Consider the following 27,743-nt stretch of genomic DNA (forward strand, 5'->3'; position numbering starts at 1 on the left):
TTGGCGGCAAATCATTGCAGCTTGGTGGCGGTGGCGTTAGCATAGTAGTATGGACGACGAGATGATTGAAAATGAACACAACGGAGATCTAGTCCTATTGGCAGACATCCAATTACAATGTAGGCAACGGCATGAAAAAAGTGGTTTCTACTTTTACTTTTATATTTTAAGTAAATTTACAAGCCTGTAATTTGTTACTTTTACTTGAGTAAAGAAGTTTAATCAGTACTTCCACTTTTACCAGAGTATTTTTTAACACAAGAATCTGCACTTTTACTCAAGTACGGAAAGTGAGTACTTTTGCCATCTCTGGTTGTGGGTATGTTTTTTTCTTTCTCCTCCCCAGGGTGTGTTTTGGGAGAGTGAGCTCCCAACAAGTGCCACTTCACTGCAATCAGGAGGCAGCATTTAGAGGACTGGTTTCCCTAGGACAGACGCCAGTTGGTTATATTCCACACTGTGGTAACCTACCTGCTAGCTCCAATGATTATCTAAACGCCTGGTGAAAACTTACCTTCCTTGACTTCCTCTCCTTCCAGTCATGTTGTCTCGAAGTCCTTCCTCCTCACTGCCTCCTGGATCCATTCTCAAAAAACTCACCTGCCTGTCCACCCATCAGCATTCCCTCTGGGTCAGTAAGGAGAAAAAAAGTTATTCACCACCTGCTCGCTCCAGATCAACCAGATTCCCACTTTGTTTGGATGCCTCTACTCCCCCCCTTGACAAGCCCCACTGATGAGAACCATAATAACTGCACAACCTTCTTATATCACCCAAAACTCCTCCTATAGCTGCATTACTAACTTTATCTCTTCCCCAGAATCATTCCAGTCTGAGTCTCCCCGGTGCGCCTTTACGATGCCGATAAAACCTCCTGTTAACAAGGAAATAATTTTTGAAAAATTCACCTCTGTTTTCTGTGATTGTGCCTGCACTAGAGTCAACTGTAGCAACATATCACACCTTTCTTTAGATAAAGAAAAAAGTCTTTATACTTTGCATTGTTATTGCCATGTGTTTGAAAATAAGGAGCATAAATATAAGCATGACATTTTAGTGGGGGGAAAATGAGGAAAAGTTTTGTGAATATCAATAAATATAGTGTAAACCACAGCACCGGGCATCAGAAAAAAACCCTCAGGAAAATGTATTTATATTTCCTACCAAGAAAGAATACATCAATTACAAAAGAAATGATAATTTAATAAATTTGAATTAATTAAAGGATTTTAATGCAATAAGAATAATACTCCCCAAAGAGTAATGTTTCATTTCCTGCTATATAACAATGGCAATAACCAAGAGACATAGTTTTTATTCAATGAGAATAGTTTAAAAAATATATACCTAGTATAGACCCTTAAAAAAGATGGTTATTGAATGATATGAAAAATCTTTCCAAAAACTTCCCTAAAATAAATTAAAAATAATTTCAGTAATATCAGTTAATCATGAACAATGATATTATAAACAATTTGAACAAAAATTTTCAGGAATTAAGGTTTTTTTTCTTAAGATTCACACATATTATTCCTTCAAATTTAATCATAAAGATTTGAGCACACAGAAATATTGAGTGAAAGGACATGAAATCTGGTATACAGATTTTATTTCATTGAGAAACTTCTTAAACTACTTTTTGTGTGCATAACATAGCTCAAACAATACTAATTAGCTATTGAAAATATTTTGTCTTCTGAGAGAAGAAAATATTGCTATAACTGAACAACAATGACTAAAACATGATTAAGGAAGTGATTGTTGAAAAATAAAGAGAATTGTGTGATAGAGCCCCACCTAGTGAACATCTGCTGCAATTACCAGACATTTCCTGAAGCCAATGGAGCAGAAGTCAGCCAAGCAGAGACAGACAACAGATTATAAAACAAACCTCCAAACAAGGACTGATAAACATGTTGATGTGCCAATAGATCATTATTATTGTTTTTTTTAAATCAGGGGATTTGGTGTCTTGCACTCTTTTGTGTTCGTGAGACAGAAAAAAGGGAAAGAAAATAAAGTATTTTTAACGAGTGATTAGTTTCTTTGTATTTTTTTACCAATCATTTCATTTTTTCTTTCTATGAAATACATATTCAGTTCCAATACATTATACTGTTTAAATGTGAAAAGGTCATATTTCAGAATAAATTAAACTACGAAGCAAAATCTAACATTATTATGCAACACACATATAATAAACAATGTTTAAAATGTTCTGTGCTAACATAAAATGCATTCATTACAGAAGAAGTATAACAGCAAGAATAACCAAACTATCATATCTGGAAAACTGGAAAAATATAATTAACTGTTTTTAAACTAGGTTGATCAAACTTAGGAATAAATCTACTTTAAGTAAATGAAAAGTAACAAAATAAAAAGAATCCCCTAAACTAATGGGATAAAGCCAAAGAAAAACTTTCTTATTGAGATAACTTCAAATATTGATTGACGACTAAAATTGTCTTCCAAGGTAAAATTTTATTACCGTATATGTTTTCTTTAGTCGTTCTTAAAAATTAACAGTTGTTAACTGTTTCTATTTATTTTTATTTTTTTGGTGATTACGGACGTTGTAATGACAACAACAAAACACTAGATGGCAGCATTTAAACTCCCCAAAATTAGGATTACATGCTGGAATTTTTCGGAAGTGCAGCTTTTTTTTTTTTTTTTTAGGAAGTGCAGCATTTTCCAGCAAGTTGTCAGCCATGCATTAATTTAAGCAGAATGAAAACAGTCTATTGCTCCACAATTAATTTCGCATAAATTTTGTATTTTTGAATCATTATTTCGGACATACATATATTAGATGGATGAATGTATATAATTAAAAAGACCACTTGAAAAAGCATAATTAATGCTCAATATAAATTCTAGATGTATGCTTGTTCCTTGTTATCAACAAATACAACAAATACTCTATTTTTTTAAATGATTAAATTTCTCCTTGTTATCAAAAGATGAATGAAAGGCTCTTACCTACCCACATAAATATAAAAAGAAAAGATGTGGAGGATTGTGCAAAGAAGTGGAGCGAAAAAAAAAAAAAAAAAAACAGAAAACCTTAAGGTTTACAAACCCACAGTCTTCGTTTTAACATATTCTATCTTAGAAGAACATACGGAGGGATGATGAAACCTGGCAAGCACTGTGCCTTGCTGCTCTGGGATATTGTGTCAAGGCTGATGTCAATATTTTTGACACACAAAGAGAATATGTGAGTTTCTGGAAGGGGGTGCAGTATACTTTTTTCTGTGCCAGGGATTCACCTTTGGATGAACTCCACAAAGTAGAGGCTGGATAGAAGTGAGAAGGAGGAGGAGAAGAATGAAAGGTAACAAAAATAGAGGACGGATGAGGAGGAGGATGAGGAGGAGACAGCAGGGCTCAGCTCCAAGTAAATCGTCTGCATTGTTCTCTTAATGCGGCTTGTACACGCCAACACACGCACACACACACATAGATCATAAACTGAATGTGCCAGGATAGCATCAAACAAATACACACAAAAAGAGATTCTCAGGCACTTCCTAGTTCCTCTCTTAGGTTGTCCCGCTTGGAGAGGGCTTTTAATACACCATAATCTCCCTCTTTCCCTTGAACACATAAAAGAGCTATCCTTCTATCTGTGTAAGTGTTTCTGACGGCCACCAGCTCAACACACACATATACACACGTGCATGGAGGCTCCAGCTCATCAACATGCAGTTATTCCTTTGGTGCTGGATTGCGAGCTGTTAATTGGCTGCAAAGCAGAACGTGTGGGTTTCTGCTTGTGTGTGTATCTGTACTGCAGAGCTGGGGATGCTTAGGAATTCCCGTCACGTCTCAGAGCCTCGATTAAGATGTTGCTCTAGTTTCGAACAGACAGACATGTGGGGAGGAGGGTAAGAGAGAAAGTGATGGAGAGGGATGCAGCAGGGGGTAGAAAGATGAGAGAGGGGCAAAGGAGTAGGAATAGAGAAAGAGAACGAAAGGTGATGAGACGGGACTCAGCAAGGGATGAAAAAAGGGGAAGAACAGAGGAGTAGGTTAGAAGGGTGAGAAGTAGTAAAATGGTGCAGTGGACCTCAGTGCGAGACCTTTAACTGATAAGACCTCAGTCAAGGTGTACACGTGTACAGTCAGTGTACATTTCCAGGGACAAAACACCTGGTCACTTGAAGATAAAACAACATCCTATAGACTTAAATAAAAACACACTTCTGTAAATAAAGTAAACTACATCATTGTTATAAGATGATTCACAGATGCCAAAAGAAACGAACAATACCATGTGTCATCTATATGATCACATTATTTATTTATTTATTTTTTTACAGTTTTTGTTCTGATTTATCTTAAATTTGGATGAGGAGTTGAGGTGAAATGTGTCAATCTCTATGTAAGTTGGCTTGCAGTTGCAACACATTGGATCTGAATTGCATCACTCGCTGACCTGAGGTTAGTAGACAAACTAGGGAATCACAAGCCTGCCTCAAAATGAAAGAGCATATATAGATATATATGTGTTTATGCATCATCATTTTTAAAACATCCCCTTTTCTTTTGTGTTAAGGTTTAATAAGGATAAGTTTCCAAATACTGGTATGCTACAATGAACCTCAGCATCAAAATAACATACCGAAATTTGGTCCAGTCAGAGCCTCTTGGATGGGGCCAGGACAAAATAGTATGATATGGGCCCCCCACCCATCTATATACTTATAAACTCATTTGATCAAGTATTGATTGATCAATATCACAACCTCATATAATTAGGTTGTGCTTATTATATTAAATTTTTAAGTAATATTTTCTGGAGGCAAGCAAAATATGTATTTAATAGTTAATTAAAGGTATAGAGGATGATCTTTTGTTTCTGGGTGGATCATCTAAACAAGTGGTCCTCCTAATTGTCAATCAATCTGGTGATATGTTTATGTAAGGCCGTCCTACATGCCCGTCCTGTTAGCAATCTTTTTCCACGCATGCGCACTTTCAGGCGTATATGTGTGGTGAGCTACGGTTTCAGACAGTCATTGAATGCTCACCTTTCTCACTGCGATTTTTTGAAAATGGCAGAGGGTCGTAGGAGAAAAAGTGTCTACGAAGAGGCAGATATATCCCAGAATACTTTGCGTGGAGAGCTCTCCTCGCAAAGCATTATGGGATTAACTGTCACAATGGTTGTGTCGCTACCAGACAGCGACAATTAATAACAAAACTGGCTCTGGCACAGTGCGGTGGGGGAGGAGCTACGTTCCCAACATTCCCAACGGAGAACATTTTTTAGATCATCTGTCCAAAAAGGTCAGTTAACTGAGTTTGCTATAAAGTCCAGTATATGGTCCCTGCTCTATATAGTGACTGAAGGATTTAGGGGTTAGGGTTAGGGTGGATGTTCGGCCACAGTAAGCTTGCATGAGCTATGAGAACAGCATCTTTTAAGCAGAGCATTTTTTTAAAGGAGAGGGCAGGTCTTTTAAAAAAAATTAATGGAAATCCTCCATAATACCTTTACAAAAAGGAAAAATATGTAATTATTTATTTATTTAGGACAAAAATGTATATTTATTCATTTAATGCATGCATTGCAAGTAACAAATTGAATTTTTTACATTTACAAATGGCAATCTTGCCATCTTATTTATTAAATATGTGGCATTTTTGGCTTTCCATATCTGCTCCACTTGCCTTGTAGTCACAGCCAAATTCAAAACATTCCAACCTCTTAACAACACATGTTGGTCCGATCTTAATTATAACTAGCAAAGACAGAAAACAAATCCTTGACAGAAACTGCAGAATTAGAGTATTTACGAGCTGTGCCACCTGTGCAGACTTTCTGCAGGCGAGACCGATCCAAAGTTGAGCTTTTCCTGTGTGTTTCTCTTGTGAGCGACCCTGTACTGTCTCTATGTTAGAGTGATGGAGCCGCTGCCAGACCCAGGATAGAAGAGGAAATGTAATAAATAAATGGATCAGGGCACCCCCTCTACCATGGCCCTGGGACGACTGACCTGGTTGTCCCCCCTTTTTCAGCGGGTGTGAGCAGGATCAAAGTATTGGTAACAAAGTCTTTAGATCTAATGCAGATCTACAAGGCCAACAGCTGCATAGCAAAATATCCAGTTAGGAGGAGGAAGTTAAGGAAAGGGTTGTCTGAGAACACTAGGTTTCCGGTCTATAAGATGGCTCCTTAATCAAATATTTAAAATCCCCCTGAGAACCTAGTCCAAAATTTTAAACTTTTTTGCCTTGCCTTTCATCCGCACTAACACTCCAAGTAATTCATATTATCTGTCTTAGCAGTGATTGTGAGCTAAGCAGGCAAAAACGCAGTGGTGGGTAGAAGCATCAGAAGGTTTGACATTTCTGGACATAATAAGTATGTGCTTTACTCATAAAGATTAAAATGCAGTAAAGTAATGCAACAAGGAAATCCATATTTGGAGAGCATTTTGTCCTATATAGATTTAGTTCTTTCCTGATGACAGGAAGGTAACTTTGAGCTATTGCTGTACATATGGTAGTTTAAAATTATCTATATCATTGTTTGTATAGATTGCTAAAAAAATAAAAAGCAAGTCGCAGTTTCAGCTCTTTATATCATGGATAAATGCGCAAGGGAAGCATTTGGAGAGCAAAGACATAAGCATATGTTGCTGATTTTTTTTTGTGCTGACAAAAGATGTAAAAAGAACAAGCAGCATTCAAGCAATCTGTTTCATATGTGATAATTTTATGCTTGCAATCAACATATGCAATTAAAATCCACATGATCAGAAGCTTGGGAAAATCTTTAGTAACTTTGCATGGAGCTTTACTGTTTGTTTCACAGCTTGTTGTCATTTCTGCTCTTTATGTCCAGATTGCAACTATTTTGTGATTGTGAGGCCAAAACTATTTCAACAGAGACAGAGTTTTTTGGTTTCTGAGGAAAAACAGGTCCTCTTCAGCTCCCTACCTCTAAAAAGCCCTCCTGCATTTCCTGAATTGACAATTATTGTCAATGAATTTAAAATAATTATCTCTTCACAAGGAGGTATTTTCACACTATAGTAAATTAGTTTGTTTTTGCTTAATAGTCTCAGCATGAGATTATGATGCATTTAAAAAATAAATTTATGTCAAGGCTCACTGCACATCTTTATTCATGTAAATTGAATTGTGATTGTAGATGGTGATTCATCTATAATCAGATTGTCTTGATTATAAATGAAATTGTCTTGCAATATTTCTACATTAGACTGAATAGAAATGTGGAAATAAACGCAGGTAATACAGTTTTTCAGAAGAAAGCAAAGTAAAATAACTAACAGCAAAAAAACTGAAAGTGAAAAACTTAAAAAAAAATCAGCAAGTAGAAGGCAGCAGGATGATGATTTGAAGGTTATGGATGTTGAACTTTTGGATGTGTCCTAATGAAGCCATGAGAGACTGTTGGGCATTTCTAGGTCAGACATACACATTGAGCCAGACTATACACAGATTTGCTTTCTTCATGCACATTCTGTGCATTCACACTCACACCCATTTCTTAAAGGAGGCCAGAACAGCTGTTATATAATCATGCCATGGAGAAAGGGAGAGAGAGAGACAAGAGCACTAATCAGACACCAGCAGACACACTCACACACTCCATACAGCTGTCTGTCAGCTGCTGACAGCAGCAAGACTGCTCTTTCCAAGCTGCAGTCTCTAAATGGCTTTTCACCAACAGCGACTCTGTGCTTGCTATTGTTTTCACCCCATGAGTTTGTCTTGTGTGTGTTTTTGTATACGTGTGAACATAGTCCAATGTGGCAGATAATAAGACAAAAAGAAGCCTTACTGTACTTGGCAGATTTGGACTTATATAGCTTATATTTGTTTTATTAAGAAGCATAAAAAGATTCAGAACAGCTTCTGATAATTATTTTTGGAAAACCTTTAAATTTTACCCTTAATTTACTGACATCCCTGGTTTAGTTTGTCTGAAACCCTTAATAGAAGTGGTTGTTAAGAAGAACTAGAAATGCTCTTTGCTGCAGAACTTTAACATTAAGCTTTTTTAACCACTCTCACCATGTGCATCCTCGTTTTGCATGATGTGAAGATAAACCTCAGTGTCTATCCAGCTAACACCCTTTAAGCAGGTGTTAAAATGTTTTTCTTTATTAGTCTGACCTAATATGCTAGTTTTAGGTGTTGTATTTTCATCAGCTGAAACATGATAATAAATAACATACATAATGGCTTGAAACCAATGGCCTCTGTGTAATTTGAATATTTAGTGTTATACTTAGTTTCTTTACTTAACTAGGCCTAAACAGAATTGTGAGTCATAATTACATTTAAAACGGAAATAATTATCTGTCCGTCCATCCTTCAATCCATCCATTCTCTACTACTTGTCCATAAAGGTCCAGGGGGCTTATTCTGATCTCCAGCAGTTCTCATGCTGGTCAGGTCACCAGTCCATGGCAGATACTGTATATATCTAAAAGATATAACTTGGGTATATTCAACTTGTATGTCCAGTGAGGTTGCGTGTACTGTAAGTGCTTATCATTTTTTGAGAAAAATGAATTAAAAATACTTTTTAGTGTAAGATTATATAATAGTACTGTAATACTAATATATTTCAATCTGGAAAGTCAAATGAAGAGAAAGGACAATTAGGAGAAATTTATTGATACAATTACTTTGTCTTTGGCGCTCAGACCTCGGCAGGAAACATAGAGCTTAATTTTGATAGATATGCATGAACAGAATAGGGCTGTTTCCCCCAGGCCTGAAACTGGTGGTGGAGTGGAGATAAATTGGTCAGTCTGTAGACTGCTGATTAGCGAGACGGTATGCTGAGCTTTATGGGGAGATCCAGTCAATTATGTGAGCTGATACCAGAGCTTCACTCAGGGATCTGGAAGATGGAAGTCCAGTTGGATAACACAGGTTGAGAGGACCTGTCCATGATGAGCAAGCATGGAAAGACAGTGGAGAGGAAAAACTCCCCGTTGGGAAGAAACCTCTGGCAGAACCAGGCTCAACATGGCGGTCTTCTGACGGACCAGGTGAGATGAGATAGGGAAAGCAGTAGAATCCTGGAGGAATGACACTCTGATGAAGCTTTAGCTATGATGGTGGAGGAGGGGCTGGAGGTGGATTGAAACGGTGTCATCTGAATGAAGTCACACAGCGCAACCACCGCCTGCCCACAGGAGCAGACAAGAGACCATCGGAGGCCTTTTAAGATGAACTTTGGATGCCGATTGGCTTTCCTGGAGGTGTGGTTCTAAGCTGATTGGCTGTGTTCCTGGTGGTTGTAGTAGACAATTAGTTTCTTCAGTTGAACTTCTGCCTAGGCTCCATTTTAAATATTTATCATGGCCATAAGTTTTATACAAGAAAAAAAATGCTTTTAACAAATGGTCTAGCTCCAGCTCAAACTACTTTGGTACAGGTACATCATCATGTTCAGTCACAAACATGGTTTTTCTTTGACACTTAGATGACATATAATAGGTAATAGTCATTATAACAAGCATTGCATTGCTGATAGTGGACTTTCTACTGAGCATGTGTTAGAAAGAAGCTAAAGTGTGTAATCACATCACAAAATGCTGTAAATAAAATTAACATGTTAGACCTTTGGGTCTAACATGTTAATTCATATGCAGGCAGAAAGATTCAGTAAACAATAAATACTGACCTACAGTGGTTTACGTTTCTTTCTTAACATTGAAGTAGCCCCATACTTCCCCTCTGTATACGCTAAGTGTATGTGCATTTTTGAAGGAGAACTGCCCAACTAATCTCACACCATGATCAAGTTGGAGGATAATTAAATAAACAGAAAAAGAACAGTCACCCCTCATCTCCATTGATTCATTTGAAGCACTTAAACGCTTACTTGTGTCAGAGCACACACACATAAGGTCAATAGTCTAAAGCCCTATGTCTCTAAGAGCACATGTCTGATACTCCCACATCAGCTATCAACTAGCTTTCATGCTTCAATGGGCTCCTTTAAACTAATCCATATTAGCTCTGATTCTAATGCTTGAGTACAAGTCAATATTAATAAAGAATTTTACACTGAATCATGTTTATTTGAAGTTTTACCAATATCAATAATACAAAGGATATAGCAAATTGGCATGGCAAGCACTTTATAAAGTTAAAATAGAAAGTTTTAAATCACAAAAAAATGCTGTTAGATGCTGATTAAGATACAATTATTAATTCTGAATGCATATACAAAGTGCAATTACAAATGTAGTCTTTGGTAAAGTTGTCAAGTTTATGCTCAACAATTGTATAAATAGATGTTTCAATCAAATATAAACTGACAAATATTAATGGTATTGATAATATTATAAGGCACTGATGGATTGATGGATATTGTTTTCATTCTGGAAATTAATTTGTCATTATAGTGTGGGATTTTAACATCCAATGCTGACATTGAAGGTGAAAGCTTAAATGCAGCCTTTGATGCTATCTCAGACTCGATTGGCTTTGTCCAAAATGTGTCCCACGCATTCTTGTCTTCATACTTTGGACCTTTGTGCTGACTTATGGCATTGAATGCTAAGAAATATGTATTTCCTTAAAACCCGATCCTCTTTGACCACTGCAATTTACATACCTACAGGAATCCTACTGAGTCTCCTTTATCCAGGCCAACACTACAGCTGAATCTGTACCCACAACATGAAAGCTCAAAACCGCACACCCCACCCAAACCTCAGCATCAATTCAATTCAATTCAGTTTATTTATATAGTGCCAGTTCACATCACATGTAATGTAAAGGCAGTATACAGAAACAATTCAACCAGATCATACAGTCATATTGGTTCAAAGTTTTATATATAAGGAAAATCAGCTGATTGCATCGACTCATTGACTCGAATCATGTGAGCAGCCATCTGCCAAGGCTGACTGGGGTTCAATGAGACAGAAGCAGACATACAGAAAGAATAGAGATACAAAAAGGCAACTGTCAACCAGCTCCACAGGTGGCCCCATTCAGGAACACACAGCCAGGCATTCCCTCCTCCTCTCAACCAAACACTACCTGAAAGCCATAAATGTACCACTGTAGGATTACTGGGTTAGTCGTTACAACTTAAGCCTCAACCCAAACATTCCGGTACAACAAAGCTGGATTCATTCTTAGCAAGGCTAGTCACCATGGTACCATACTCTAAACTGATGATTTCACTCAGACCAAATAATTGTATAAGTCGTGGTATGCAAAGTCAGGGATGTCCTATGGAAGGCAGTCTTGAATCAGTGAAAACAAGCTAACAGGCAAATGAAAGCGCTCCTTCAATCAAACAAGATAACTTTTTGCAATTCTTCACAGTTTTTCTGCCCATACAAATGATCCACTAATTTAGACAATGTTGAAAGATTCTGCACTCATTTTGTATTACATATCTGCAATATTAATCTTGCTGTATTATTAAAGCACATACTGATTGTTTTTTTGCCATCCAGCATGGTGGCGTAAATAGACTGGAGTCTCATGATGGCACGTCCTCTATATGGCATAACAGTATTATCACAGCATGTGCAGGTTAGTGGGACATAGCACAATATAACTTAGGACTAAAGGAATATGTTTAATCAAATTGAAGTACTTTTAATATTTCAACAATATAGTGTAGCAACTGTACCTGAATATAGCATGACCAAGCAGCTATTGTGAAAATATCATTCTATAAACAGAGATTAATCCTTTTCTCATTTTATCCAAGCTTGAGGTGATTGGATGTTACCAGTAGCTACCAGCCATCCTGGTGCTTATCTCCAGCAGCCATTCGGAGATGAGGTACACCCGGGACAGGTTGCCAGTCTAGCAACAAGAAAAAACACAGGACAAACAATCATATATACAGGCAATTTTGAGCACCAAACTGTCTTGTTTTTGCACTGTTAGAGAGAGCTGTAGTACCTGGCAAGAATCCTCATAAACAGGGAGAACATACAAACTCACAGAGACTACAAGCAGACATTTAAACCCAGAACTTTCTTGCTTCAAAGCAACAATGCTTCTGTCTATACCCACCCTTGTTTTATCATCTATGCTAGGCTAGATATCAAACAGAGATGTACTTTAATGCAATAATGTGCCAGAACCTAATAATTCTGATATGCTTTTAATTAAAATATTTTTTTTATTCTTCAGGGATTAAGTTAAATAACCAAAAACAAATAGACAGGGGTATAACTTTATTACTGCCTACATTTCATGTGTGCTGTCTGTTTTAGTAATAAAATGAACCTCTTTTTGTGTTTGTCTGTTCATAGTTCATCATTTGATTTAAGGGGAGTGTAATAAACAAAATCATGGCTCTTTGGTCCCTGGTCTTCTTTGTTCTCTCCATGTGAGTTCCTTTGTTCTCCATGATATGTTTTGGTTTCCATGTCTGTATGGCAATGATTAGCTCTGATGGATGATAGTGACCCAATAACTGTGACAAGGACACAACATTAACAGCAAGGTAAGGACAATGGTTGTGCCACTACACGGGCACTGCATTATTCAGACCGGATGGCTGAAGGAGAAAAAATGGGGAGTGGAAACAAGAGGGAGGAGGAAGGAAGCATGAGGGGGAGGAACTAAAAATGGCAAGGGGAGCGGGTGTGTGTGGAACAATTTATAAAAAAAAAATACTCTGGCTGTAGTTGGGGAAACATATTGATTTACTTTTAGGAGGGATCATGTTTATGTAGTGATGTTGGAGAAAAGCTCACAATTTTAAACAAAACTTATACATGGTTTACACATTTTAAATTAAAAATTCTAATACATGAAGTTACCAAATTTTACTCCTGACAGCTATAAATAATGTTGCAAAAGAATGTGTGCAACTGTATGTCAGAAATGAAAGACATTGTAACTCTGGTGGAGCTGCAGAGATCCACAGGTCAGGAGGGAGAATCTATCAATTCAACAAAGAAAGTCTTTGTTGAAAGAAACCCTGTTTGCAGTTTGTTACAAGTCATTTAGGAGAAACATGGGTGAAAAGGTGCCACTGATAGATGAGACTATAATCTTGGTCTTGGGAAAACAAATGCTGTGCATTACCTTAACTCAACCTTTCTTCAACCAGGATGGTGAAGCAGAAAAAGAAGCACTAATATCATAGTAAGTGCATTTTTACTATATTTGTACCACCAACTTTATATTTCTTTTATTTGATTGTAAGTTCAGTGGTGCAGAGGGTAGCACTGCTGCCTTGCAGCATGAAGGTTCTGGGTTTGATTCCTGGCCCGGGGTCTTTCTGCATGGAGTTTGCATGTTCTCCCTGAGCATGTGTGGGTTCTCTCCCAGTACTCCGGCTTCCTCCCACAGTCCATAAACATGACTGTTAGGTTAATTGACCTGTCTAAATTGTCCTTAGGTGTGAGTGTGTGTGTGATTGGTTGTTTGTCTCTGTGTTTCCCTGTGATGGACTGGTGACCTGTCCAGGGTGTACCTGGCCTCTTACCCATTGACTGCTGGACCAGCACCCCTTGTGACCCCATTTGAGACAAGCAGGTCAGATAATGGTTGGATGATTGTAAGTCAAGAAAGTAAGCTGAAAGTATTAGGCAAAGGCCAAAATTAAACTGTTTCACAAATTTTACATACAGTAATATGAAAAACATATGTTTAACCTTACTAGTTAGTACTAACTATAACCCCTTGCTCACACTGGCTCCGGTGCGGTTACCGAGCCGACGGAGACCGCAACTCCCGCACACCCCCTCTCACACCGCCCTTTTGACTACGGTGCGGTGCGGCTCTGCGGCTCCGGCAACAGGTCCGGTGATTTAACAGAAGTTCACTTAAGTTCACGTAACTTCACGCGATAACACGGCCAAAATAAGGATATTTGCGAGAGCTTGTTGCGGAGGGCTCCGGCACGCCGCAAGGAAAGCATTCTTGCAGAATTTTCTGCAGCGCCGGAGTGTCTCGGTAACCGCAGCCGGACAGCTCAGCAGCCGGTTAGAGAGGTTTACGTCTTTTTAATGAGTTTTTATACATTTGTCTTAATCATAAAACGACAGCATAAGTATTCTAAAACTAACAACATTTACCATTTAGTAGCAAAAAAAAAACAAGTAAGTTTTTGAAAGTTTTTGGCAAGCCAGGTAAGGGACTTTGGTGCAGCATCTTTTCAGTTTGGTTTTATTATACTCTATTATTTGGTTGTGTTGTTTTATTAAAATTTGCTTTGTCTTGCTTTTGGTGTCAGTAAGAAGATAAAATATGCATGGTTTGGACTTTTCACCTTTCCCAGTTTTATTCCTTGTTTAAATCAAAGGAAAATGCAGCCTTTTATGATTGGAGCTCATCCATGTTTGATGTGCAGCCAGGAGGGAGACCTAGATAATAGAAGCTATCAGAGACGCACTGTGCTCTGTGTGTGTGTGTGTGTGTGTGTGTGTGTGCGCACAGAAAGACGAGCACAAGAGTCTGTTCTCTTTCCGATTCCGTTTCATTCCGAGGCATTGATGGATTTGAATGTAATGTGACATACACTTTCAGAAACTCTGACACAAACCATAATGGGTTCCCATACATATGCTGATGCTGGTGCATATACACTGGTGCGTTTCCTGAACTGCATTTGAATTCTCAGCACAGTAAAATGCAACAGCATTATGCAGGAACAGTCATTGCAACAAATGAGGTCAAGCAGTGGAAAATGCTGTTTCTGCTGAATCATAATCTTGCTAAAACGCTCTAAAGATATGAATGCATAATTTGAAATTGTACATTACCTGTTCTTCATCCAATGCCATAAATATGCCAGTTTAAATTAATTTAAACAGTCACCAGGGAAAACAAAATATGAAGCAAATATCGCTGGGGCTGTTTAGTGTGATCACATGGAAATGTGCGTCATGATCAAAGGGAGTTCAGTGAGTGACTCATTATAGCCTGAGAATGGTAATGACTTAAGGGGGTGTCCTTGTTTTCATTTCACTCATAGTGTGTATTTTGTCATTGCTCCTGGCATCTAGCACTTGCTTTAGTAAAATAAATCAATAGCCATTTCAGGAACATGACTTAATAATGAGTAATCAGAGAGCACCAGAATGCTAAAATGAAGGTCAGGCCTCAATCCATTGTCTGAAATTTATATTAACTTACGTCTAGCTATTTTGTAGAACAACATATATGCTGCACAAAAAAATACCTAAATAAAAATGTCCCTAGATTTTTGGTTTCACTTAGTCAAATTTGTCACGTCTGTCCTATCTCAGTTGATTCTTATAGTATGCCAGTGAGTGAAGCAGTGTCACTCGATGAATCACGTGGTTATACATCCATGTACGAATGAAGTCTTAGGCCAAGCACGAATGCATCACTGCCTGGTTTGTACACTAGGTAAGTGAATCAGGGGAATGAATTGCTTCTCAGCAGCAATTCTTAACTTAGTCACAGCACTAATAATTTTCAGTCTCATACTTGTAGTAGCCTAATGGGTGAAGTACAAGTAAATCAGTGCTATTTACTATAATAATTACTTGGAAAATCAGTGGCCCTTTATCTCTGTGTGTTCAGTAGGTTAGCAAATCGATGGTTTATCCAAGTTATCTTTAGCCGTTAGCCTGGAGTAACAACTTTAGTTGTAAGCTTTAGCTGTTAACTTGGAGTATGGGGAACTGAGTCATAGAACATGGAAATTCCACTCCCCTCATGTTGACTTTAAGTAACGAATGACTTAATTAAAGTGATAAATTCTTATTTAGAGCTTAATCCTCCCTGCATATGAGTGGATTCTTGACAGGTACCACAGCTCTCTCCAAGTGCAAAAACAAGACAGCTTAGGTGATCTGATAGTAAAACATTTCCTGTGTCTGCAATTGTTTGCCTGTACTTTTTCCTAGTTGATTGACTGGCCACATGTCCAGGGTGTCTCATCTATACAGACTTCAATCAGTATATATTAAACAACCCCCTCATCCCCCTCTGTCATTTTATCAATGAGTTTATACTTCAAGCCCGCTATATTCATAAATTAATTCATACCCCTCAAGCTCAAATCCATCAATTTCTCATCACATTCAGTGTCACTGATGTTACCTTCTTTTCCTGCACATGCCCACATGGATTTCTATAGCTCTTTGGTGTCCCTGATGACCGTAACCTTTGCCTCCTGTGGGGATCTATTCAGTTTAATAAAAATCATGCAGTCTGCTGTCCACTTTGCCTGGACCCTTGCTTAGTCGAGATCCTGTCTTTCCTGCTAATGTCAATTTTTCTGTTAGTCAGATGCTGATTGATGTAGATGTTAGTTGCCCTCAGCCTCCTTCCTTGTTTAAGCAGAGATGTATTGTGTTTTCTATCGATGAATTTCCTCATGACGACATGTTAATCCTTAAAATTTCACCTTGGCAGGGTGGGGCAAGCTTTGATGAGTTTGCAGTTCAGTTCATACCGAGAGGAACTTAACTGAACCGTATTGTCAGAGGCCAACTCACGAGTTTCCTTTTTCCACGCTTTGATAAATGTGGAGAGTTGTACAGTATGTGTAGAAAAGTTTTGAGTACTACTTGTCAAACCTAAGTCCTGTGGTGATCCAGGAAACAAATCATCAAGATCAGGGGTCAGCAACCCACAGCTGGCTCTTTAGCGCCACCTGCGTCCCTGGAGCTTTATCAAAAATTCATGGAAATTGATTTATTTTGTTTGTTTAATTTAATATGGTGTGCAGGAGCTCAAACAAACATTCAATATGTTTTCAAATGCTTTAAAACATTGTATCATAAATAAACTTAAACAATAAATGTAAACATTACCTTCAATAAAAATTTGCATTATAGCCTGCAACACATGTTTCAGTGCGTCCCGGTGTGAGCCAAACAAAGCTGCGGGTGTGTCTCGGGCCATGGATCCCAAAGGGAAAAACAGAAGATACTTAATGAGAACAGAGGATTCAAAGAAGAGTGGACCGAATCATTTGCTTTCATCATCAATGCAAAAGGATCGCCTGCATTTTTACTTTGTAATGAAAGGTTGTCAAAAAATAAAAAGAGTAATTTGGGAAAGCATTTCCAGGGAAGGCAGGCTAAATTTGCAGCTGACAACCAAGTTGGGAGTGAGAGAAAAAGTGTGATTGCAGAAGAACCTCTGGTTAAATTACAGGAGAGCAAAGATAGATTTAAGAAGTGGATTGCATCTCCAAACTCCATTACTTCTGCTAGTTTTATTGCAATCATGGAAAACTGTCAACAAATTGAACAGGTAGTTCTCTTATTCAGGCATGTGAACTTTCTTCCAATTTTTCCCCAAATCCTCAATAAAAATATAAAAACACCAAGGAATGCTGGTGATAGAGGATGTGAGATTTCAGGTTTAGAAGGTCAGTGCCTGCTTTGTTCCTCATGACTCAATCAGCTTCTCCCAACAGAAACATGTCCACCATAGAAATATTCCTTTATCTTGTTTCTAGAATTTCATTAATGCAACAAAACCTAAACCGCGTGGTTAAGGACAGTGAAGTGGCAGGCGATGAGGCGGTGAGAGCATTCACTGCTCCTCCCTCACCTCATGCTACTATGTGACATTTGCTCCAGGATAAACATTTAAACATGAATGCTTATTCTATATTTAAGCCCATATAGACCTTTCCTACAGTGGGCTAATACACTTAGAGCACATGTTTATATAAGACTTTTACATTTTTGCAGCTCCAGACAGATTTGTTTTGTTTTTTTGGTCCAATGTGGCTCTTTGAGCAGTTTGGGTTGCCGACCCCTGATCTAGATGATGCATTGTAGTCATTTCTGTGTCAATGCCAAGCATGGGGAATATTAAGACAAATGGGCTGTTAAAGCTTTTTCACTTTTTTTCCTTTTACATCTGGATATCCTTGCAGTGAGTCCAAAAACCTCTACATGTTTACATTAATCATTAAAAACACCTTACATTATTATTATCATTGAAGAACTGGTCCCATTGCTGAAACATCTGGTTTCCCTTTGCCTGGGTTTTGGCCAAACTGAACAACAAAGGGCTGTTACTTTTGAACAGTAATAAACCTAATAAGTCTTGTCTGAATGAGTTTGTGCCAGCTTGAACAAAAGGAACTGCATTAATTCAGCTGATTTATGAACATATTAGTGACCACATCAATAGATTAACTAATTAAATACATTTTTACAAATAAGGCTCTATTCCTTCACACACGCAAGCAGTTCTAAAGGAAAAAAAATGTGTTTATTTCTTGTTTTTTTATACTGTTAACCTTACCATCATGATACTAAAGAACTAAAAAGATTTCTTTCTACTCTAGTCCTTTTTGCTTTAGGATGCGTGAACACTTACCTTTATTGAAACTGTTTTATTGCCTTTTTTTTTGCATTTTTCTATGGATCTAGTTAATGCTGGATTCAGGATTTTTGTTATATCAAAACTAATATTTGTGCTAAGTGTATATTTAACATAGAGAGCGTTTAAACAGTCTAAAACTAAAACTAGTCTAGAGATGGGTTAAATTAACCATTTATCCCTTGCAATGCTAGCTGTGGAACATAGCACTTAAACATGCCAGTGGTTTTGCTGAAAGCAGCTGCCGAGGAAGCTCTTGGGGATGAAAAGATTGGCAATGGGTGCTCACCTTAGAGCCTCCTTCTTAGCAGCTTAATGGTAATTTCACCAAACAGTCACTCTTTCTTATTTCTACTTTCTGTTCTATCTGGTGTATAAAGTAGCTAGAAAAAAAAAATTAAGTAAACTTTTTGAAAATAACTAACCTTTTTTTTCTTTTCTTTTAAACACCTAACTTTTTTCTCAAATGAAGCATAAGCAACATTATTTGGCTGGTATGTAAAATATACATAAGCAACATATTAAACATAAAAAACATCATGAAATGATGCAATGAAAATACATTACAGATAACATATTATTAATGTAAAAATACTATCCAAACAGCCCAAAAAGATTTCATGAACTGTTTTTATAATAACGTTACATTACAGAGAGCTTATTATAATTATCTTGTAAATACACTGAAATCTATACCAACTTTATTATTTGTTAATGTAGTGAGCTGGTTCCAAACACATATTTATCAACAATATATATTAATCTGAATTTAGTTATGTTGGACTTATTTTTTAGACAGAAGCACAAATGTACTTAGATTTAGATCTGGGTTTGACTGACCATTCTAACATATACAATAGTAGAGTATGTTCTGAGTGAACCAATGCAGTGCTACGATGATTTAAGGCTAACATTTGTCTTAATCTTGAAGGAAGTTTAAGCCCATCAGTAACAGATCTTTTCCTAATTAAATCTTAAAAACAGTATTTTCATGGTTTTGTTAAGACTTCTTACCCACATGCAAATAGAAAAATCCCAGGAGACAAAGAAATCAGATGAGTTTATTGAAGAGAATGGAATATGGCAATGAGGAGATCAGGGACTGCAGGGATGGCGCAGGAGGCAGGTTCTCTAAAAACAGACCACAGGATTAGAACTGATGGAGTGAGGGAATGAATGCAGCAGGCAGCAAGCTTAAATGTGCAAGGGAATCTTTCCGCCAGGGAGAGGTGAGTAAGGTCTGGGGTTATGGCTGTGAGCCGGTGATGGTGAGTTTGGTTCTTTCAGATAAATGGTGCTTTTGAGAGGATGATTGTTACTGCTAGGCGGGCAAGCCGTACAGATGGAATGGTTCCAGTCCGGTAGATGAATACAGTTAACTTCTTGGTAATTGGTGGTTGACTCAGGAGAGTATTTTGCAGAGCCGGTCTCAGAATGTGTAACTGAAAATAATACACAGAGATAATAGGGACATGAATTATTTCCAAGTGCTCTGAGAGGCTGAGTGTTACCATGTGTGTAACACTTTGGCAAAGAGTGACAGGAGTCCTGCTCCTCTTATACAGCTCAAGTAATGAGCCTGATGACCTGCAGGTGCTTTCTCAGGACTCGCCCTCTGGTGGAGGAAACTGAAGGATAACCCAGCCACAACCCCAATCCCTGACAACTATAGCATTTAACTAAATGCTATACTTGTCTAATTTTGTTGCAATTTATTATGCAACAAAATGTAAACACATGCATGTTCTTTAATATATTTCAAAACCATAGTGTTAGGATTCCAGTTTGTGTGGGTTGTTTTTGTGTTTTCTTTTGTTCTCCCTTTCCACCACTAGATGGTGCCCTCTCCTGGTTTGGGCCTCCTCGCACACCTGCGGCTCGTTGGGTCATCACCAGAGGAGTATTTGAGCAGTGGACTGTCACTACCTCGACGCCAGAGTGTTTGCCAGTATTAAGTACTCTAGCCAAACTGAGATTAGCTGAGTCTAATTATTGCCTTGTCTCTCTGAGTCTAAGCTTTGCCTTTGTTCTCCGGTAGGAGGTCTTCCTGATCCATTGGATAAGCTTGGACCGTCTACCCCCCATGGAAGGAATTATTTGAGTCACATTGAGCAAGGGGAAACCTCCACCAGATCCGTTAAAGTCTGCTTCAGGAAAAACCCGGTGACAGTCCGCTCCATTGCTCCTCTGGACCCAACGCTAGTCTGCCTGTCCACCCTCCAACGAGTTCATTAATCTCTGGATAAAACCCCACAAACTGGATCCTAAGGAAAACCAAGAGCCCCCCAAATGTGAGTCCCTTTCCTGCATATTACAAGTCTCAGTCATATTTCCTACGGGCCTTGAACTGATCATTTTGATCTCCCCTTCAGATTCCCGGTTCCGGTTCACCAGTCCGCTGAGGTTCAACTGAGTTTACCCTGCTGTATAACCTCTCACTCTGTTTTTGTTAACCTACAACTAAACCAGTTAACTTTTACCATTGGTTTTCTGAGTGCTTCTCTGCATGTGGCTTAGAACCTTAAAGCCCATCATGACATAGAGGATACAATAAGAGGGCAAAGCAACAGAAATAGTTGTATAATCCTAATTTTACAGCTATTGTATTGTATTTATATTAGGCCAAGAAAATTCAGTGTAATATGTATTGCAGCAGTAACTGTCAGTGGTAGTTTAAAATTTATCAAGGCTTTTTTACATTTTTATTATTACTAAATCGAAAGTCAGCAGTTTTATTTTTTGCTTTTCCAAAATAAATTCTCACATATTGTACTCAAACTCTGCATCAACAAATTTATCCACGCATAGCCAGGCTTATTATGGAAAATACTATTGAGGATAATTCACTTACAGCTCACAGCAGGTAATGTCAAAATAATTATCAGACAAGACAGTTCAATGGGCGGCAGCCCCTCTTCATCACAGCAAGGTTGAAGGGGCTACAAAGCAGCAAGTGTATTGGTACTTAGTCAAAGAGGAGCCTCAAAGTACATTCTTCTCCCACCCTTTTAAGCTTTGCCTTTCTCAACTCACTTTAGTTTCTGCACTATTCTAACAAGATTTTTTGATCAGATTTAAATAATGGCTTGTCGTGCTCTCATTTTTTCCTCTTTGTTCAAAGAAATGCTTATTTCATGGGCTTTTCCAAACCAATGTCAATGTAATTTTATAAACTTAATTATATGCAAAAATGTTCAAGGAGGATTCTATAAACAGATATAACACACACAAAGGGGTCTAGGGTATTTTCATGCTTATAAGGTTTAAAAAATACTAATCTAGAGTAAAAGACAACAACTATGATATTGTACCCTTATGTTTCAGTCGGTGATTACCACACAACATCATTTCACAGTTTTGAGATTAGGCAATAAGACAATCCCCTTGTTCATACTTAGGTTTTTAAGATGTTATGTCCCCTTTACACCATTGTTGTCTTTTATGGTTTCAGTGGTTTACAAAGATGTATAGTTGTCAGATAAAAATGTCCTGTATAAAACAGGCTGTAAAGGCTTTAATGGATATCTAGAACATTTCTTTGGTCACAGCAATGACCGTGTAATAACAATGAATCCTCCTACAGTATGTTACATTACGCAGCCACTATGCCTGCATTGATGAAGAGTGACTAATTTGAGCATCCCAAATGTTTTAGGTTAGAGTCATGGCAGGAGGATTGGGACTAAATTTCTGTGGATTTACACCAAATAATTAACCACTTGGATGCCTTTGTAAACTCTGTGTGGATCTTTGAACTGTAAGGCCAAGAGGGTCAGGCAACTAGCAAAAAAAGGTAAATGAAAAAAAGAAAACGAAACAGCATGTACTGTAGCCTCCATCCATCCATCCATCCATCCATTCATCCATCCATTCAACCATCCATCCATCCATCCATCCATCCATCCATCCATCCATCCATCCATCCATCCATCCATCCATCCATCCATCCATCCATCCATCCATCCATCCTCTAGACCTGTTTGTCCAACAGATAATGAGGAAGCTGATGTCTATCTACAGAAAACACATTCCAGTGTTTTTTTTTTTTCCTTTTTTGAAATATATTGTGCAATGGGTCCTGTAAATATCGAGTTCAAAACAAAAACCTATTAGAAGTAAAAAAAAAAATAATATGAAAAAAAAAAAATCTATCCATCCATGCCCTATCTTTAGAGGGTATGAGGCGACAAGTTGGCCACACCACATACGGGTCTGATCCTAAGAATCTTGTAAATACTGTCAAACAGCTTTTGATTACATTGTTGTATTCCAACTGTTTTTTGAATTGGGTTCAAGCAACCAAAATCCTTGTGTATAAGCAATCCTCCAAAAATCCCCATTTATTTAGGTTAAAAAATAAAATAAAATAAAATCACAATTATTTAAGTCCAAGAACATTTGGTTGAAAAAGGGGTTATGCTGTGGTTATCCCTGATGCAAGTGTAACTTTTCCCATCATGTTTTCCTTCCACTCCACTTTCTTTAAAAAAAAAAAAAAAAAAAAAAAAAACAGAAAAAGGCATACATACCTACATAAATACATATAGCAATATTACAGACCCATGCATACTTACATAAAACATGTACTTACATTTACAGTTTTGGACTGTAAAGGATAAATACCTTTCATCTAGAAGAGATTGTAAAATTATTTATCAAATTGCATTATTTTTAAACGTCTTTTAACAGAATTATTTACACTTTTGAGAGCTAATGTAATTTGTCCGTAAATAAAACCCTTTACATTTTAAATTCTCCACTTCAACCTATGACACAAAAAGCAAATAAGTAACAAACCCTATATAGACAGAGTGATGAAAAAGATGTTGATTTTTTTTTTAAACCTTATTTTATGTATTCTTTTTAATGCTGAAGCAAAATTTGGTTTAGACATGCCACACTATGCAGCAGTAAGGAAATGTTTTAAAGGAGCTTTAGGTCTTGGTAAAAATGTGTTGATTTATTGACAGGAAAACTTCCTAAAATTACTCCTAGACATTAATAACCACTATAAGCTTTAAATGTAAATGTAACAGCACATTATGTAAACGTCGTTACGGTTCTTGCTTTTTTTTAGGCTTCAGATATTATTGTTTAGGTTGGGAAATCCTAAAATTGTTGAATATTTTACATGACACTACTTCTATAATAAATAAAATGTGGACATTTCCAATAAAGTGAGTTTGCCCAGCTAGGAAGTCAAATACTCCTTCAGTATAATTCTAGGTCAACATTTTCTACATGAATAAATGACCCATGGGGTGTTGGGGAGGAGGAAGGTATCTTCAAATCAATTTGTGTCAAAGTGACAGATGTTATTAGAACAGCAATTGTGGTGGGAGTGCAGTGTGGGCAAAATATTATAACGGTTATTAGTCTATTGCCTTCCTGTGTCTTAGGCTGACAGTGGTTTCCTATCACCTTGAATGACCTTCCACACACGCATGAATGCCCATACACATGATGGAACACGTGTGCACATTCACAGACATTACACCAAAGAGATTTCATATTAAGAAGCATTTCTCCTCAAATGATTGACTGCCTAGGATAAAGAACCTTGGAAAAACATCTGGGTAGGTGACAAATATATCCCCTTGGATGGCTTTGTATGAAGGAGACAGATACCCTGGGCAAAAGAAAAAAAAACTGAAACGTGTGTCTGTGTGTGTGTTAGTGGAGTTATCACCGGTGTTACACAAAGACCTGCCAGACGGCTACCCTGGTGAGGTGGTGTGTGTGTGTATCTAAAATGTGTGTCCTTGCCAGCCACTTGACATCACACAGCCCTCTCATGGCAGGCTTCTCGGATCAGCAGCTGAATGGATAAGGCTATTTACCAGCAGCTTATTTGGTCCAGGTCAGACCTCCAGTAACAGCTTAATAGCTGTTGAGTGTGGTAAGAATGCAGATGGGAGAGGCTTTATCTGTCTATACACCTTGGGCCTCCATCTGCATAGAGAATGAGTGGGAAAAAATACATTGGGGAAACAGAGACGCCAGGAAGCATATTTAACAAAACATAACCTATGGATACACAGGTAGGAAATTGCTCCTACACAAACATATACAGTGTCCACATTTGTAGTTCCAATATTCTTTCATCTTCTAATGAAAGGATTTTGATTCAGATTTATACACCATTTTTATATTATCTAATAAAAATTATTTAATGAGTCAGTAAATATGCTTGGAAAATAAGTTAAATCTGCCAAGCTTTTAATATCAGTAGTAATTAATTATTTACTAAGACTAAACACAATATTAGCACTCCTAAAAAACAACTGGGACAACAATTAAAAACAAAGTGTGAGATGTTTCAAGCGGCAAACAGGAATTTCTCTATAAAAGCTGACATCCTGAGAGTTTACTTTTCAAAAGTAATTGTTTCTGCAAATTAGTGTGAAAATAAGGTGTGATAACCGTGGTGCCATCGGTTTGATTTGCAGTGAGAATGATGTGCAGCTCAAGCTGAGTTTATTCTATTATTTAAAGCTCATTAGCTCATCACAACACTGCACAGGAGGTCTAGCAGGACTGTCGAGGTTTTCCAATGTTCACTAATGTTTGTGAATATCACAACTGGAATGTATCTTGCTGTCCACCTTACTGTTCCAACACTTTTATCCAAGTGTCTGCCTTTGATCCAGTATACAAGGAAAGCTACTTCGTCAGTAGGAGATCAAGAAGAAGAAAAAAGCAAAAAGCTAATGCATCAAGTCAGTCCTCTTTTTAAAAAGTGTGAGAACTAGCTCTTCATTTTACCTGAAAAATATTCTGCATCACAGAATTATACACTTTGTGTTTATTTAAGGTAGGCTACAATTTGAGAACCTTCAATCAAGCCTTCAGATAATAACCACAAGCCCCCTTCGAGTCCTTCACTATTGGTTCCTTTTGTGTCACCGACTGCTACAGTCTGCACCATAAAAGGGTAATTATATCGTAATTAGCAACAATAAATCAAACAGGAAGAAGCACGGATATAGATGCACATGCTAAATAATTATGTATAACCAATTGTGGGTATTAACCTGAAGGGAAGGCTGCAGTTTTACCTCATAAATTCACAGACACCCAGACAATGCCACCGAAAGTGACAGTTAAGGTTCTGCTGAAGGTCATTCATGATGATTAAAGAGGCACCTCTGCAATGATTTCCAAATGACCCAGGGGACGCTTCGACCATTGACACCTTTTCCAGAGAAAATTACTTTATTATGCCTTGGGACACCTGACTTTAGTCAGACACTATGACAGCCTTCAGCAAAATTTAAAGGAAAACAGAGAGACAGCCGGTTGGACCTAATAAAGTCACATACTAAATGTCATGCATTTATGGGGAAGCAAGAGGGTACAACAGCGAGATAGACTAAGGTGGTTAAAACAATGTGGGATCAACAAAAAATAAATTTTGTAAAAACATCAAAGCATACATATATAGACTAAATCAGCAGAGTTAAAACCCTTTCCATCCGTCCAAAAACAGTCCCAGTCAGCACCAGTGGGAATATGGCCCCTACACAATTCCAACCCTTTTCCCATTCAGGACTTTCCCGAAGCCGCTGATATAGAGGCTTTGGTAATAACCATGCTGATTTTTATGATGGCTAATTTCACACTTTCCAACACTTTTTGTGTCTGGATTCAATAATAACCTTAAGCCGACCGGGTGGTGGATTCCCCCAGAGATCAGCTTGGTTTGATTTGACATATCACACATACATACATTTGCACACGTACACAACAATACAGGACCGATATTTGCATATAAACTGCTGTGATACTGGCTGGGCCTGAATGTCACCTTCACACATATTTCAGGGCGACTGCAAACATCAAAGATACATGTTTAAAGCTGGAGTTAATTGACTGAAATTAAATTAAAATGTGCCAGCTCAGAGATTAAAAGGGAGACCTTCTGTTCAAGGTAACCATCTTTATGTCAGTTTTGCAGATAAATCTACAAAAGAGGAAAAAAATAGCATTTTCTGAAAAGAACAAATTGTTTTTATTAAAAGCTAAAGCTCAGGAAATGAGCTATTGTCGAGTGTTTATCATTTCCAAAGCAGTCACATTGTTGGCCATTACATGCAGAGTAGATAATCTTAACAGATTCATATCACCCACATCAGCAGTTATTTTCAATGCATCCAGCAGACGTTACCAGGGCTTGCATCATCAGACAAAAAAAAAAAAAAAAATGCCTGCATTTTACAGAATTCAAGTGAATATCACACTGACCTAACAATGAACTACATCTTCCCTGGTTTATGTCTACTGCACCAATGCCTAGGTACCAATTTGGTACTTCAATGGCAGATAGAAACAATATATATATCATTTTTGTTTCTCTGAATAAAAACTCACTATTCATTCACTCATTGCTATCGATTTCTATGTTACCCAATCTTCCTGTTAAAAGAGGGAAAGAAAAACTAAAGTAGCTCCCTTGTTATCCTCACAGATGGTCTCTAAATCGACAAACCATATCTAATTGTATTACCGTACTTGGAAATGTTTTTAGTTGCAGTTTTTCCTCAAAGCACTTTGGGTTCAGTTATATGTATTTTTTTCTGCTTGAATCAAAGCCTTTGCTCTGGCATTTTTATTTAATTAAGAGATATTCTAATCAGTATATTCAAGCAGAAAAGTGGCAACTTATAACTGCTGACATTTGAATTACTTCAAAATAGCAAAGATCCTCATGTTCTCATGGAAAACAAACTGGGAACTGATGATAATTCATTTGAGCAGCACTGTTAAAACTAGAGATGCACAGAGAAATTTTGTCTGGTGACTGTAATGTGATGAGTTTCAGCTTGAGTGGTGTAATCCATTTTGGAAGCTGATCATCTGTTTTTGATCAGCAAATGCATCATGCAAAAGTCTCTCATCGACGTATAAAAACTCACTTCTAGTATTTTATGCTATCAGTGAGTTGCTTACAAAGATCCTGTAAACTGCAAAAGAAAGTTGTATTTTTATTTAAAGTATGTAAATACATGTCAACTATTCAGGTTGTGAGAGCATGTGATTCCAAATGGAGTCCAGCTACTGTATATGTTGTCCTTTCTTTTTTAACTGCTCAACTTTTGAACTTGAAATATTGGCATCTTTTGGAAACTTTGAGGTTTAAGGGTCAACTTGGAATTTTTAAAGTAATTTTCTATAATTCGCCATAGTTCTTTCTCCTGTAGTAGAAAGATTAGTGGATGCTAACAACTAGTCAGACTGACCACAGATGTTTTAGTGATAATTAAAGGAGTATAGCACAAGTTCCAGTTTTAGGCAGAAGTTTGCCCCCTCTGGTGTAGAGGAAATGTATTTCATACAGTATGCAATTCTGCAGGTCTTTTGTTTAGAGGCATATAGTCTTCTTAGGTAATAAAATTATAAAATCTATAAGTTATTCTTAAGAGAAAGCTATTGCA

The 27,743-nt window shown here is 37.5% G+C and overlaps 1 long non-coding RNA gene across 1 annotated transcript; it reads left to right on the plus strand.

Moving 5' to 3' along the window:
* The first annotated feature begins 12,985 nt into the window (after nt 1-12,985).
* LOC119792355 lies at nt 12,986-20,780 on the plus strand. Its single transcript, XR_005281982.1, has 3 exons — nt 12,986-13,131; nt 20,145-20,600; nt 20,682-20,780. It is a non-coding gene; the product is annotated as an uncharacterized LOC119792355 (long non-coding RNA).
* The last annotated feature ends 6,963 nt before the right edge of the window (nt 20,781-27,743 follow it).

The sequence above is a fragment of the Cyprinodon tularosa genome, unplaced genomic scaffold, assembly GCF_016077235.1.
Source record: "Cyprinodon tularosa strain WSP-4 unplaced genomic scaffold, ASM1607723v1 ctg418, whole genome shotgun sequence".
Classification (NCBI taxonomy): domain Eukaryota; kingdom Metazoa; phylum Chordata; class Actinopteri; order Cyprinodontiformes; family Cyprinodontidae; genus Cyprinodon; species Cyprinodon tularosa.